Genomic DNA, 16,680 nt, shown 5'->3' with positions numbered 1-16,680 from the left:
ATTCCTGTTAGACAGCTGACATGATCATTACAGGCCCCCCCCTCCCCTAATACATACAGCAGAGTTAATTTACTTTAGTCCACTTGTTACTACAAATACAATTACTTATTTATATATAGTTATCAATATAAATATTCCCCTAATACAAGATTCTGTTTGTATCTTTGCCACTTCACATTCAACCTAAATGAAAAGAAGTGTTTTGCACTTTTGTAGATATTACAGATATAGTTTTTTCATTTGTAAGTTAAATATCAGTGAGTGGGTCAATCTACATAAACTCATACTGTGCAGACAAACTTTGATCAAACCAACAGAGCTTTATTTTAAACTCTAGTGAACATCCTGAAGTTAAAAAAATACAAACACAAAGGGCTGAACTTTAGGGAAATGTTTCTAAAATTATGCACAGAAAATTTCTCTTTGATTGAAAAATGTTTTTTATAAAGAACACAGATCATTAGGAAAAGATGTCTTTCCAGCTAACTGGCATGTTGCTAGTATACATATAGTTTCAGAGTTATGAACCAAGATTTTGAGATGTATTTCCAGCTCCATACAAGGAAAGTTGCTCGTGCTCAGACCAGTGAAACTCAACAGCTGGTTGTATTTCCTCACATTGGTTGCTGTGAACAACTTTCATGTAAAAATGTTCACTAGGTAACACAAACTAAACTCAGTTCATGTCTTTTTGTTTCAGATGATAATATCTTAAAGCACTGGCACACAACACAAATCTATCTGAATGATTAAATCCATTTTCATGTATTATGTTTCCTGTTTAGCCTTCCTTTCTCTGGTGAAAGTAACCATGACGACGCTGACTAATGTCTGGTATCTCTGGGCTGTGAACTCTTCACTCACCTCCTCTTGCAGGACTCAGAAAGGTCAGGACCAGCACCAACATGACCCACTTAATCCCAGTCATCCTCCTCTTAAACTTCCTCTGTCCTTACTGTTTGATATCCTCAACAGAATATAAATCCAGTTCTAAAAACGCTCACACCTTAAGGCCGTCTAACTGGTGTGACTACTGTGAGTTGGTTCTTGATGCCGTATCTCAAGTGTAATCACTGTTTGATGTCTGGCACACAACATGAATCCACGTTGTTTTGAAGCTCATACCAAGGCCGGCCCACTGCTCTGACTAAATCATCTGATATGTACACACAGAATGAATCCAGACCGACGCTCACAATAATGCAGTCCGACTGCTCTGTGTCATCTGATCTGATGTGAGTACTCACTAAGCGGAAGTAATAAATCTGTGCCGAGTCTCTGTTGAAACTTAGGTGTGTTCACATTTTATTCAATCCTTAATATCCATTTAAATACAATTACTTCTTAAAATATATATTTACACTACTGGTCAAAAGTTTTAGAACACCCCAATTTTTCTAGTTTTTTTATTGAAATTTTAGCAGTTCAAGTCTAATGAATAGCTTGAAATGGTACAAAGGTAAGTGGTGAACTGCCTGAGGTTAAAAAAAAAAGTAAGGTTACCCAAATCTGAAAAATAATGTGAATTTCAGAATTTTACAAAAAGGCCTTTTTCAGGGAACAAGAAATGGGTTAACAATGTAAAGGTGTTCTGCAGCAATGGAGGTTGATCAAGCTTTGAAAGTTGATGCTACCAATTCCCACAGGTGTTCACACTTGTCTGGATTACTTACAACCCCCTCTGTTTGTATAAAAGTATTGTTGGAACACACTGTGGTAACGTACCCTCGTGAGCATTATTTGAACAGTATTGTACTGCAGAAAGTAGTGTTTTTCCATGAAAATGGCGGGAAAAAGGCAATTAACAATGGAAGAGAGACAGACCATCAGAACACATAAGAATGTTGGTCTTTCCTACAGAGAAATTGTGAAGAAAGTCAAGGTGTCAGTGAGTACAGTATTCTTCACCATCAAAAGGCACTTAGAAACTGGGGGAAACTCTGACAGGAAGAGGTCTGGCAGACCCAAAGCCACAACAGAATCAGAAGACAAGTTTCTGAGAGTCAACAGCTTGTGTGATAGGCGGCTCACAGGACAACAGCTTCAAGCACAACTTGATAGTGGTGGTAATAAGCAAGTCTCAGTTTCAACTGTAAAGAGAAGACTTGGAGCTGCAGGTTTGATAGGTCGAGTTGCAGCAAGAAAGCCATTGCTAAGACGTCAGAATTAGAAAAAGAGCTTGCCTGGGACCAAGAAACATCGTCAATGGACTACTGAAGACTGGAAGAAGGTGTTATGGACTGATGAAATCTTGATTGAAATCTTCGGTTAATTACGCAGGATTTTTGTATGCCGTCGAGTAGGCGAAAGGATGGTTCCTCAGTGTGTGACATCAACTGTCAAACATGGAGGAGGAAGCATGATGGTCTGGGGCTGTTTTGCTGGATCCAGAGTCGGTGATTTGTACAGAGTGAAAGGCACCCTGAACCAAAATGGCTACCACAGCATTTTGCAGCGCCATGCAGTACCCTCTGGTATGCGCCTAGTTGGTCAGGGGTTCATCCTACAGCAGGATAATGACCCAAAACATAAGTCCAAGCTATGCCAGAACTACCTTAGGAAAAAAGTGGCCAGCACAGTCACCAGACTTTAACCCCATTGAGCTGGTTTGGGCCAAAAAATTTAAAAAAGGCCTAAATATATCGGGGATTTGGCCCAAAAGTGCGTCGGCCCACCGGGAAAATGCCCGGTATGCCCGATGGCCTGTCCAGCCCTGCAGTGAACTAGCATGTTGCTACTCCCCACAGTAGGCTACTTGAAACACACAGGACCAGTTGACCAATCACAGTCCTTGCGGTCTGCAGCACCTCGACGCGATGTTACAAATTTCTGGAGTTGCTACGGCAGAGGGCTCGGAGGGGGGTTCGCGGTGACGCAGAGGGGTCTGCGGGGGTACGCAGTCGATTCGACGCAGAAGCATAAAACAACCTTTACACTGAATGCAAGAATGCAGGCAGCTCCATGACGACGAGTCAAAGTGGAACTGGTGCATTCATTGGTTAGAAACCCGCCCTGATTGTAAGTGATGATAACAGGTTGAGATATCAACCTAAAAGAAAAGATTTCTAGAATATCAAACAGACGCGTGCTGAAGTACAAGTATGGTTTCTAATAAGTTAAAATTAACGTTCTAGTTGCGTTTGAACAATGTGGTATTTTATGTAACACAGTTCTTGTATAAATACCACATTGATCCTGACTGATCAAATGTTCTGTTTGAGGAACTTGCTCAAGCTTTTGGACAAATACTAAACCTTCTCCAACCCCTAAGAATACTAATCAACATAAAACATTCATTTCATCTTTACTGTTGATTACTAAAAAGTACAAATACACATAAACTACTCCACTTCCATTCATGCTCCAGAATAAACAAGATTCATTCTTTATGTCTTGATTTAATCAGTAGTGTTTTTGTGAATGTACTCAATGAATGCTGTTTGTTCTGCTCTGACCTGCAGTTGAGCTCAGATGCCTTTTGGTTTATTATTATTTTACAATAAAGACAACAGTCAAAATACACACATTGCATTTAATCATGGTCACTCCAGCAATCATCGAGTGGCGATGGAAAAAAAAAAAAACATCTGTACATTCATGGCACTCCATTTAATAGTTGCTGATATTCCACTCTTTACAAAAAATTTAACACAAGTGCAGATATGAAAGCAAATTGACATGACCAACAATGAAGTAGTGTTGATTTACTCTCTCAGACTTAAAAGGTATAATTCTTGAGATTTGAGTTGTAGCGTATATATTATAATTCATCATCTTTTTTATGAGATGTTCAAACGGCACTGATGATTTAGCTGTGAAAAGTCAGCTAACTGCAGCCCTAACTCTAAACATTTAGTCTGTATGCGTTAACCATTTACTGTATAACTCGTGCCTTTTATAGAAGAACCAGAATACTTTCTTGTCTCAGTTTGAGTCACTTTATCTGTGTGTGTGTGTCTGTATGTGTGTGTGTGTGTGCTTTTTAAATGAGTTCTTCTTTACCATTTAGTTTGAGCTACTTTTAACTTCAACTCCATCATCAAGTTGGCTGAGGACAGAGCTGTGTTGGGCCTGATCCCAGAAAACAATGAGAAGCCTCCCTGACAGGAGGAAAGGACCTGACCCTCTGGTGTCGGGACAACAACCTACTCATCAAGGTCACCAAGACTAAAGAGATGATAGTGGATTTTGGGAAGAAGCAGTGAAGGAACTACGCCCTGTCAATATCAACATAGTCTATATCTACGATGTTTCATTTACAGGATAGTTACGGTGCTGCCGATGTCCCTCACCTTCCACTTTCTTTGTGTTAGCATTCTAAACCTTGGTTAATTTGGGAAACATCCTCCAAGCTAGAACCGACAATCATATTATATTTATCTTTTTTATGAGTCAAATTCTCATCACACACTCAACAGCCATTTTAATTCCAGAGCTCACCTCCCTACGCACACATGTTCCACTAAAACAAGTTCTTCCCGAGGTTATTTTGCAGCGGCACCGTTCAGCGTATCCCCTCAAATACCCTCAAAGCCTTTTCTCCTTGTTAAAGTCAGGAAGAAGGTACCGGATACACCAGGCCAGTTCTATTCTATGATGAATCGTGCACAAGTTAAAAAAGCTGATGGGATTACATTTCACTGGAATTGTACCACGTATAATATCATGTGACCAATCAAATTGATTGATTTGATTGAGGGTGGAGCACAAGGATGTGAGGTAGAGGAGGGACAGCATGATGTGCTACAACAGGACAAAGTCTCCCACTATAATAAAGAAGTAAAACAATCGTTCGTGTCAGAAACAACATAGTGCAGTCTTACAGTCAAAGCGTCCTTGTCCTTCATTTATCAGTCTGGATGAAGAGGTCTGCTGAACTTCTCCAAAACACAGACCTGAACGTCTTGTTCTCTCTCGTGTTCCCACTGAAACTTCACATTCATTCTGCCACCAACTTTAGTCAGTTTTGACTTTGTAACCTGGAGTTTCCAGTGGAGAAGAGATGTTCTGAGATACTGGAGGTTGTGTAGTGTTCACATCAGTTTATCTGAGAGTCATTTAATCCTTCATTCCCCGGTGTAGAGGTACGTTTGTCTCCAGCTCTGTTTATGTGGAACCTCTCTTGTCTTTGGTTTATCCAGAGCTGTGCGTTGTAGTGCTGTTGGATGATGTGTTTTTCTTTTCAAGCAAGTTATTTTCTTCATCATTTTCCCTGTAAACAAAAATGAACAGAATTCAGTCCTGAAACACATTGAACTCCCAATCTCCCATTTATTGTTCATTATAAACAACTTCTGCAGAGGACAATAAACCATCACAGCAAACATGAGGACATTTGTTTTATCCTCATTTTATTGAGTCACTTTAGTTTTAAATTGTTCCATATCATGCATTATGTTATGCTTTGCTACCTGACACCTGAATGGAGAATTTAATTTATTTCAGTTTATTTAGGAAGGGTATAGTGCAAATTAATAAAACGCATGATTTTGCATGGGTTAAAAATGCCAGAATTAGCCAAAAGGCTATTTTACATCTGTAGTCCTCTGGCCTGGATGTTAAAAAAAGGAAACTGACATCACCTCCAGGGAATGAATCCTTAAAACATGCTGCTTTACAAACGAGCAGTTTATTCCTAAATTAGGCTAGATTCAACTTTCAACTGAGGAGCAAGGGTTAATGTTTATTCATGAAATGGATTACAACATGTGATGCACTGCAGAATGTTTGAAGCAAATTTAAAGTAGGCTTAATAAATAATATAATAACATTATATTGTAATATTCTCCTTTAGTGCAGCAGTGCTATTGTTATTACAAAATATACTGAATACTTACTTTAAGGGTACTGCTTCAACGTCTGGTTTGCCGCTGTCCTCTTTGTTCTTGGTTGTCTGAGGTCAAAATACATTAGCATTAGCACAAACTACACACACAAAATAAATGAAGATGTGGGCAGAATTACTATTTACTTTGTTACACTTTTTGCAAAGTTTTGTTCTACATTTGTAGAATAGCACCAGCAGGACTACAACCACAATGGCAACAACCACAATGGCAACAACCACTCCAATTTCAATGCCTGCCACATTAGCAGTGCCTAAAAACAAAAAAAGATTCAGTTAATTAATCGTTCAAACAAACTTCCACACGTGCAGCGACAACTACGTAACATCAAGCTGTAATGTGACCCTTTACGATTGGGGGGGGGGGTTGCTGTATTTTCCAATCCAACCACTAGGGATGTAACAATACAGGATTTAAAGTTCACAATACCATTTACTCTAGATTTTTTTAACGGAATTTCGTTAAGAGAAATAACTGACAGCAATCCTTTGTTTAAACTGTAAAAGAACAGACGTGTCCTCTTATCAAGATTCCAACAAATTAATCTAAATAAATAAACTAAGAAGACGCAGTGACGTCTGAAGTCAAACAAGTGAAATACAAAATAGATCATGCCCTAGGCTGGTAGAAATTGCATCTATATTATTTTTTTTATCTCAACCGGTTGTTATTTTTGACACATTTATATAGATTTTTAACGGATTCTCAATGCATCATTACATCCCTATCAACCACAGACGATCAAACAGAAAGCTCTTACCAGAGGTTAACAAACAACAAGAGCAGCAATTTAAATCAAATAGTTTCTTTATTTGGTGTGTAAGTAAAAGATGTGAGTGGCTCCACCACTGCCTGTGGATTATTATAGTGAGAAAGGTTAACACCTGTTACCTCTTCTGTTCATTTAAACAAATTAATCTGCACATAATGTTATGAAATTCACTTTCTAGTAAATAAATAATGTTCTTCTATTGATCTATTTTAAGTAGTAGTAGCAATACTACAGTTTAGAAATACTTTGTTACAAATGAAAGTCCTGCATTCAATACATAATTAATTGGTATATATTTTGTAATAATAATCTCAATCTGCGTAAAGTAACTAAAACTGTCAAATAAATGTAGTGGAATAAAAAATACAATATTTCTCTCTAAGGTTGTACTGGGGAGTAGAAGTAGCATAAAATGGAAATACTTAATGTACAAGTACCTAAAATGTGTAGTGCTTGAGTAAATGTACTCAGTGTTATGTATTTGGATGTATTTGTATTTTGCAGGTTGTGCAGAAGTTTGAACCCTGTCTGGGATTGATGGTTTATGATTTCATGGTGCTCCTCAGCAGCACAGTGAGGAACTCTCTCTCTAAACTGTAAGTGGGAATACTTGAGTGTGTATTAAAACTATTATTTCACATGTTAACAGTTCTCCTGCTACCTTACCTGGACTTTCTTCTATCCTCAGAAGAGTGGTGGTTACGTAGGTCTCCTCAGCATTACTGAGTTCACACGTGTAGATCCCCTCTTGATCTGAAGAGAAGTCTTTTAGTGTGAGGCTGCCTGACTCAGACACACTCTTCACCTGCTGCCTCCACTCCTCTGAGACTGTGTAGGGGACGTTGGCTCCGGTCTGGTTCAGGATGATCTGACTGTGGTTGAACCTCCAGACGAGGCCTGTTAGTGGAGGGTTTAAGGACTCGCAGGGGACTTGCCTTTCGTTGCTAAACTGATAGAAAGTGATAGAAACTGAAATGATAAAACACAAAAATAAAAAGAAGTAATAAAATATCTGGTATTTCTGATCAGAATCTGGTTCCAGTTTGAAAGAGTCTTCTTAGAAACACTTACTTAGTTTAAACAAAGTAGCTGTCCTCTTGTTAGTGCGCGTGCTGACGGTGCAGCTGTAGACCAGATCAGTAACTGAAGCTATCAGAGAGCTGTTGATGTTGTAGAGCAGCTGTTCAGTCTGCTGGACTGTGGGATTGTTCTCCAAGCTCACGTCTGACGGAGGGCTGGTGGACCAGGTGAGATCAGGCTGAGGGTAGATCCCCTCTGAGCTGCAGGTGATCCTGTTCTCTACCCGCTGAATGTCGACTTTATCCACAGGAGCTGCAACAAAAACAAAAAAATGATCTACTTTTATGTAAAATTGTTTGAGAAGTGATAATGTGGGAGATTTTCAACCGTGGTGAAAATGTACATCTACCGGACTCCCAAAGGTTAAGTTCTGGAGTTCCTGTTTTTTCTTCCTCTGTTCATACGTATTTTCAGGGAGGTCATATTTATTTAAAAAAAAATTCTCTGGTCTGATATGTTTTAGAGACAGGGATAAAAAATAATAGTTTAAATAATTCTAAGAAAATAAATAGTAAAGTTAACTTGCAAATGTATGAATTAAAAAAAGAACTAGTGTGATGGATAAACCACTACTACTAAGAGTCGGACAGTTGTAAGAGAATCATAACTTTCTCTTTAAGATGTAACGTTTGCTTATATTGTGTTTTTTGTTGCAATCAGCACAGTAAGTTTCTCACCAAAGAGACTAGGTCGACTGAGCAGGTGTCCTTATCTGCTGGATGACCTTGTATTACTTTCAGTCTCCTCTCCCAGGAAGTAAACCTTATCAGCCTGTTGTTTGTGTGCTGTAGCTCAGAGAGCTCTACACCCTGTATTTACTCACTTTAAGTCCAACTTAAAAAGATCCTGAACGTTTACCTGCTGCTTTAAAAGTGTTCTTGTGACTGAAGTGAAGAAAGAAAGTTGAAGTGTCCCTCACAGAACCAACACTTGTTACTTACCTGTAGTATACTTGCAGGTACTTCAGTGTGCGTTCACACGTCACTGAGTAAGTTGGTGAGATACAAAGTTTAATTGGACTAGAGAGGAGGGCTGTGATTTGGCAAGAATCTGCCGATACGATATACAGGGGTTAGGATTTAATATAATGCAATTTTAATATACAGTGAGGTCAAGTTTAAAAAAAATTGTCTCACTACAACGAAATGCCTTGAAATGGTTTGTGCCCTAAACTGCATGGGATTATTATAAACTGGGAATATTTGATATTTGGAGACTTGTGGGTACTCATCCATTTTCCTTCAGATATCTTTAGGTGAGAGATCAAGGGTCCTCTTTAATTTAGCCATGACAGTTTTTCTCTCTTATGTTTTCTAATTAATTAACTTAACATGTTAATGCATTGTGATTCACAAAAGTTTGAATTGGAAAGTTTCACGGTTTCTCATGTTTCTTAAACTTTCTGTGAAGTTCTGAAGTCACATGATACACCTTGCAATGCAACCTGGACACATCGTCAGTGATAGACCGGGTCATCAGGTGTTTAGGGTCTTAACATCAGACACCCTCGCCTGGGAGACCCATCCGGGGGTGATCAGGCCCCGAGTTGAGTTCCAGGTAGCTACCTTCTGAAATGATAACTTTTAAGTTAACTTAAGGTTAATTAATTAATTATTAATATTTGTTTTCTGTTATAACTGTGTGTTTCTCATACCGTCCACATTTAGGTTGATAAATAAGTCCTTGTTGCCAGTGATGGTGCTGGTGTAGCACTTGTATCTTCCCTGGTCCTGAACCTCCACCCCTGTCAACCGGAGCGAGGCGTTTCCTCTGGAGATCTGGTCCTTGAACAGAGACGTCCTGCCTCTGAAGTGCTGGTCCTGGAGTCCAAGCTGGTCCTGGTTGTAATAGTAGGAATGAGCCAGAGTTTCTTTTGTTGTCATCTGAATCCAGTGGATGACTACTTCATCACCAGGCGGAAAACTGCACGGTAAGATGCAGCTCTCCATGAAATCACAGGAGACCTGAATATCTGCAACACATCAGGTAAAGAGTCATCCATCAAAGTTCAGTTCAGAGAAAATGGCAGCACAATCCAAGTCAGCTGTCTTTAAAGGCCTGGTTATTAATGTTTTCACCATTTTTATTTACATACACTAACATAATTGAATGTTGCCATTTATGAGACTTGCATCAGACCTGCATCAAAAATGAATACTTTGCCAATGTTAGTCCTGTTAATCCTCAGTAAAAGCATGGCTGTAAACATTTTTTTTTTTTTTTTTAGCAAAGACAAAGCCAAGCAATGACAGTTTACAATAACTCGTCAAAAAACCATAATAGTAATGATGAGAAAGAATGATGTCCACTAATACTAGTAATTATAAACACACTCACATCTAAATGGTTAATGTGTATGTTATCAATTTCGATTTACAGTAAATGACGATAAGAGATGAGAGAAACATGGGTTGGGTTCTTCAGGTAGCTGCCACAACATTCCTTTTCATACTCATCACTGTGATTTGTATAAAATGTTGGGCTGGCCCTGCCTTCACACACGGCGGCTTCATCATTGGTTTTGCTTCATATACAAGACCATCTTGGGCAAGACACCTCTCTATTTGTCATCTCTTTTTCATGTTGCTCATAACACCTATCACACAAGATCAAGTAATTTTATTAAATTTAGTACCCCCTCTACTTCTACTACCTTTGGACGCAATGCCTTCCGCTTTGCAGTAGTACATGATTGGAACACACTACAAAATCCAATTTCCACCTTTAAGCTTAATCTTCAAAACAACATAGTCGATTCCTGTTCCTGCTGATAAACATTAATAATATTTATACACATATACTTAAAAAAAAATTCTTCAGTAACGAGGAAATACTTTTTTGGGGACCAAGGTGTAGTCTGCCGAGTCAGGGCAAGAATTTATGACTTGATAATCGCCTATTTTTCCTCTGGTTTGGTCTCCACCCATTCCTGATGGACATGTATGTCTCTTTAACTGCTAAATGCTGCACTATATTCACCAGCTTCTTGCTAACTGTGTCTGTCAGCTGTCATTTAAACCATAAAACTTTAAAAGTAGAAAACAACAAAACATTTAAAAGACCGCAAAATCAAAACATTATTTGGGCTGAAAAGGATGCAGGTTAGTATAACATCTTTTTTTGTTGTTGATTTAAGAGGTTACATTTTGTTTTTCAGTAACAAGGAAACAAAAATGATAGCATTCATGGTATGAGTGTGTGTGAAAAAATGGAATGCATTCAGACAGGTTTTGTAGGATGCCAGGTAAGACTTAATGAGCTGTGAGTAACTAACCCAGTGCTGGACTTTGTCACTTAGTCTGTAGTTCAAAGTATGATTCTGTTAATGAACAATCACAGTATTTATATGTTAACAAATTGTTTTATAAAACCTAAAGTAAAGGACTTGCTAGTTACGCTTCTTCATATTAGACATTTTATTTACTCGCCTATCTCTAGTATCTATGTAAATAGTTTCAGTGTTACGTGCTGAGCTTTCCTCCTCCACACATGACAATCAGGTGGACGTCATTTTGTTCCAGTGAAAGCCAACAGCAGTTTATATTTTATTAAAAAAAAGCGTGATAATGTTTTTTGGGTGGATTGTCTTATAGATTTTTTTATCATAGATCTAAATAAATAAACATAGTTAAATAAATTAACTATGTTTCCTGGTATTCTTACTTTCTCTGGCAAAAACAACCAATGTACCAAGTTAACATACCAAGTTAAACATATGAGTATGGCTCACCTGCTCTGTTAAAAGTCCACAAAAAGGTCAAGACCACAAAAACCACGACACACTTGCCCCGACACATCCTTCCGGTAAATTTCCTGACATGTACTGAGAAAAAATGACTTTCCAGCTGGGAGTGTCACACTGACAAGGCTGGCCAACCAGTCTGATTGGACAGAAACACCTCGCTATTTTTTAGAGATAGTGCATCAGCCGATATGTGTGTGGCAATATACTGTATGAATCGGATTAAAGTTCAAAGTTTCACAATAGCTGGGTAGCCCTGGGTATTACACAGTGAACACTGTTGTGAAACATTAACTGATTTCAAGGGTAAAGTTAGGGTACAGCCAGACAGGAGTAACTGAAATGCCTGCAACAGAGAGTACCTCTGGTCTGCTAAGACTGACTGCGCCTTCTTAAAAACTCTCTCTTTAAATGAACTGGAGAGATCGGTCAGAGTAGTGCCGGCAACTTTCCGCACATCTTCACAATCCCCTGAAGTTGTTTTTTTTCATCTTTTTGGTTCAGTAAACCATACCTACTGTGTGTAAGATAACTCCCTCATTACCTCACAAATTACAATATTGCACTATTATGATACTTACTTCATATTCAATATTATACATATTTTATTTGGTTATATATACTATGTATGTAGGTTGTACATTTTATTCTACACTTGTTTAAGCGTGTACATTCTTTTCATTCCTCTAAGTATAATTTATTTCAGTAGTTCTGGCATTTGGATGTTTTGATATCTTATTTCATTCTATCTTATTTTTTATGTTATTTATTATTTCTAGTATATTTCTTGTATTTTCTTTGTGTGTGAGTTAGTATGTGTGTATGTCCCTGTAACTTGCTGCTGTAACAGAGTCATTTCCCAATTTGGGATTAATAAAATCTATCAATTTACACGTGAGTGGAAGGATCTGGGATGAAAGGGTTCGCGGCGTCTGGTAGGTAGGTAAAGAATAACGCTAAATGGGTTTGGTGAAGTTAGGGTGGGGCTGCAGGAAGGGACAGAGTGGCAGGATGTGACACATGACTGAGGCAGAAAATGTGACAAATCACAAGTTTTACAGCCTGATAGATTTCTTCCTCTGTGCCGTAATAACACCAATGATTCACACTGTTGTATTCCTTCATTTCCATGAACACACGCTGTAGTTTATTATAAATACTTCATATAATATACATAATGTCATGATGTGTGCAACAATAAATGCTTAAAATAACATCATTAGTGAACATTAACTATCATTTCATTGTTTAACAGTAAAATATCTATTAATCTTAAGTGTATCTATCAAATTACCATTTATTAGCGGTGGTTATTATTAAATGTTACCTAATGTATTTGTAAGAAGATATAATTATATAATATATATTATATAATAACTTATTTTGTTCGGCTTATTCGTGATTTTATTGGAACAACTCTTATCCTTATTATAAACAGTATTCTCTCTCTCTCATGTTTCCTTTTAAAATGTTCACAGGATTTAATTTTTTGGGCCTTTGCAGGAGGCAGTCCTGAAATCAAAATGTCAAAACATCCCAAGCTAAATCTCTAATAACATAGTATGCTGTGACTTCTGGTCATAAACGGAGTTGTCCCTCTAAACATCAGCTCTATACTTTGTGGTGTTTCAGGAGGGAAAACGTCAACATGTTCTCCATCAGCGTTGTCTGAACCCTGGAATGAAGACACAGGGAGAAATACTGAGTTCATGTTTGTTTATTCATCATGTTAACCTTCAGTTTGTTCATACCGTCAGCCACACATCAGTAACATCTGTTAAACGCACAATATGTCATTTTCTCTCAATCAAAACCATAACTAAAGACACAGTTTGGTGAGGTTGTGAAGTAGCGTGGGATCATGGGAGTTGTCTGTAATCAGAGCAGTGTACCGTGTGGGCAGAGAATAATGAACAGTGAATTGTTTTATAACAGATCACAGGCCAGCCAAACAAATATATGTAATCAGAGATTTCTTTACAAATATGGTGAGAACAAAATATTTCCGATAAAGGCCGTCTGGTATTTTCTCTCTTCAGACCCGCGGTGGATGAGAACAAAACATGCAACATGCATCAATTCAAATATTCATCAAACATTTAGAGCACAGAGAGAAGAGAAGTTTACATTTTCATGCAGAGAAATGTCAGCTCAGATTGAGGTTATTATAGTAAACTAAAGCTAAAATAAGCAGTTAAAATGTTGTGAGTAAATAAACCTAAATAAAATAAAAACTAAACTCAAATGATATTGCCTGGTAAAAAAAAAAAAGAACATCTGTTTATTTTAGTTTTGTAGCATAATATTTCACTACTGATGATGATTAAACATTAAACATCATGACCATTTACATACAGTTCTCCAACATTGTGTTTTGTATATATGTCCATCTAATACATTATCACTTGCCTTAACAAAACAAACTAAAACTTTAAAACTAATGATATGCTATATACTGTATATGCTTTACATATATACAAATGCACTCTGATAACTAAGGAAGCCCATCAATATGGCGGTAAAAAAGAAACTATAAATTATGATACTTTCTTAAAATGATCAGTATTTTCCCATCACATTGGCAGAAATTGGCTTTTTCATACAAAACTATAATACTATACAAAAATACAGTTGAAAAAAATCGGGAACTAAAATAAAACCTAATTAAAAACCATTATAAAACCATTATAACCATGGCTCATCATCATGGGCAGTGATGGCCTTCATGGCTAAACAACGCAGGAAGGAGCGCCACCCAAAGGAACTCAACAATATTTACACATCAACTAATGAGAAGACGTCAAAGTACATCTCCTAATGTTTGATTGACGGCTGATCTGTAAAGAAATGCTGCCAAAATCAGTACAAAGTAATAACATTTGACTTGAGCTTAATGAACTCAGCAGTGTCTTCATAATGTGAAAGCCGAAATCCAGCATAGAGAGGCTCAGTGAATGAGGCCTGGACTCTGTGGAGGAGCGTCATGGTTTCAGAGACGCTGTAGAAGGACAGGGTACCTGCGCTGTGATCCAGGTACACTCCTATTCTGGAGGACCGAGGACCTGAGACGGGAGTTTGAACATTGTTGTACCGAAAGTAAGCCCAGTCGTCGGAATAACCGCCGTATAATGATAACGCCCAAGATCCGTTTTTCCCTCCAAATGTACAGTCTCCTTTGAAGTCGTTTCTGCTGATGCTGTTGTATGCGACGGCGACACAAACTTCTCTCCCTCTCAACTCCACCTCCCAGTAACAACGTCCAGTCAGACTCTGTTTACTCAGGACCTGAGGACATGAAGTGAATTTGCCTGGACTAGAACAATGCTGTCCTGTCGTAAATCTTGCTTTTCTGTTCCCGTCAGATAATGACAGCTGCTGGTGTGCTGTGTCTGGATCCAGTGTCATTTCACGTGAATATTTTAAGAACACAGCTCTGGTGTTTACGTTTGTCCATGTCTCACCCAGAACTTTCTGTAGTTTAGCTCCGACCTCTGACACAGCTGCTGTCACATCCTCAAAGAACCACAGAGTATGCATTTTGGTGCCGGGTATGATCGTAGGTTCGCTGACTGGTGACAGTGAGGGGTACTCGTGCAGAAACTGGTTGTGATCCTCTGTGAGTGAGAGCTTCATCAGCTCGCCGTCTTTCCTCTTCAGCTCAGTGATCTCCTGCTCCAGGCTTCTCCTGAAGCTCTTTCGACTTGACTTCGCTTTCATTTTCTGCTCCGATCTGATCGTCTGCTTCACACCGGAGCTTTTTTCTCAGGACATGGATCAGCTCGTTGAAGATCTTCGCTGTCCTCCGCTGCTTTATCAGCAGAGGCGTCGATGGCCTCCGCCTCCTGTTGAAGCAGCTTCACCTCTTTCTCTCTGTCCTGGATTCTCTGCTGGATGTTTTGTCCGCCTCCCCGTCCGAGCTCTCCCAGCTTCTCGCCCTCTCTGCTGCAGCCGAGACTGTGTCGTGCGGCCTTTGTGTTCATCAGGGGGCAGAGATAACAGATAAACTTCCGATCCGTACGGCAGAACATCTGCATCCCCTCATTATGACGAGGCAGACGTTGGCTCTCTCCCGGAGCTTCTTCACCGGGTCCACCAGCTTGTGTTTCTTTAATTGAAAAGCGTCAAAATGAGGCTGAAGGTGTTTCTCACAGTAAGAGACCAGACATTGCTTACAGGACTTGAGGGCTTTCAGTTTTCTCCCCGTGCAGAAATCACAGGCCACATCTTCAGGTCCAGCATAGCAGTGATCATCAGGGAGTTCAGTCTTCTTCAGCTCCTCCACTACAGCTGCTAACATGGTGCTTTTCAGCAGGACAGGCCTCGGAGTGTAGCTCTGTTTGCACTGAGGGCAGCTGTAGATTTTCTTCTCATCCTCCTGATCCCAGAAAATGTTAATACAGTTCATGCAGTAGCTGTGTCCACAGGGAACAGTCACCGGATCCTTCAGTAGATCCAGACAGAAAGAACAAGAGAATGTCTCCCGGTCCAGCTGAACTCCTTTCTGCGCCATTTCTCCTCGTGGCAGTGTGTGAGAGTTTCTCTGAACAGTCTGTGCTCTGACTCGAAACCAAACTCTGTTAACTTTTGTTCCTGTTTATTTGCTAATCTTCACTGAATAAGGCTTGTCAGCTCCTGCCCGTCCCTTCTCACAATTGCATAACAGTGAGTGGGAGGAAACAAGGCCGGATGTGCAAAGAGCTGGCTTTTTTTGAAGAGGGAGTGGTTTGTCAATACACAATGTGAGTCTTTTTTTTTTTTTTTTGTCTTCAAAAAACTTTATTATTCAAGTACAGATACACAAACACATTGAAAACAAATACATACATACATGAAAAAAGGGTCACATGAAATTTACATTAAAGAGGTTTTAAGGCATTGTAAATGTTCAGAGTCTGGATGGCTTTCTTATTTGTCAGTCCTTCAGTCAAAATATAATTTCATGTCATTTTTAAATAGGTAAGTTTTCTTTCAGACCATGTGACATTCATGGATATAACATTTAAAAAGAATGTCTCTACTTTGTAATTTTATCCTGGAGCCACACAATACATGAAATCGTCGTCCACATCAATCCACAACAATCTGACATAAAAACATCTACAAAACAAATGTGCAATCGTCTCTGTGAAAACACCACAAAATATGCAGGATTCAGAAAAATCAGATTTATATTTCTTTAAAATTGTATTTGTTGGGTAGATGCAATGGACCATTTTGAAATGTACTTCATTTACTTAGTA

General features: G+C 38.7%; 1 long non-coding RNA gene and 1 pseudogene across 2 annotated transcripts; one reads left to right on the top strand and one right to left on the bottom strand.

Annotated features, from left to right (window-relative positions):
- Window positions 1–583: 583 nt before the first annotated feature.
- Window positions 584–7,284, top strand: LOC120552441. Of its 2 annotated transcripts, XR_005638003.1 has the most exons (4): window positions 584–887; window positions 976–1,035; window positions 1,174–1,235; window positions 7,123–7,284. It is a non-coding gene; the product is annotated as an uncharacterized LOC120552441 (long non-coding RNA). The 2 variants fall into 2 exon arrangements; XR_005638002.1 differs by lacking the exon at window positions 976–1,035.
- A 6,757-nt stretch (window positions 7,285–14,041) lies between these two features.
- On the bottom strand, window positions 14,042–16,116 carry LOC120552436 (annotated as a pseudogene).
- Window positions 16,117–16,680: the final 564 nt, after the last annotated feature.

This window comes from Perca fluviatilis, chromosome 22 (genome assembly GCF_010015445.1).
Source record: "Perca fluviatilis chromosome 22, GENO_Pfluv_1.0, whole genome shotgun sequence".
NCBI classification, from domain to species: Eukaryota; Metazoa; Chordata; class Actinopteri; order Perciformes; family Percidae; genus Perca; species Perca fluviatilis.
The sequence above is the reverse complement of the archived record's forward strand: the minus strand, read 5'-3'. Positions and strand labels throughout refer to the sequence as shown.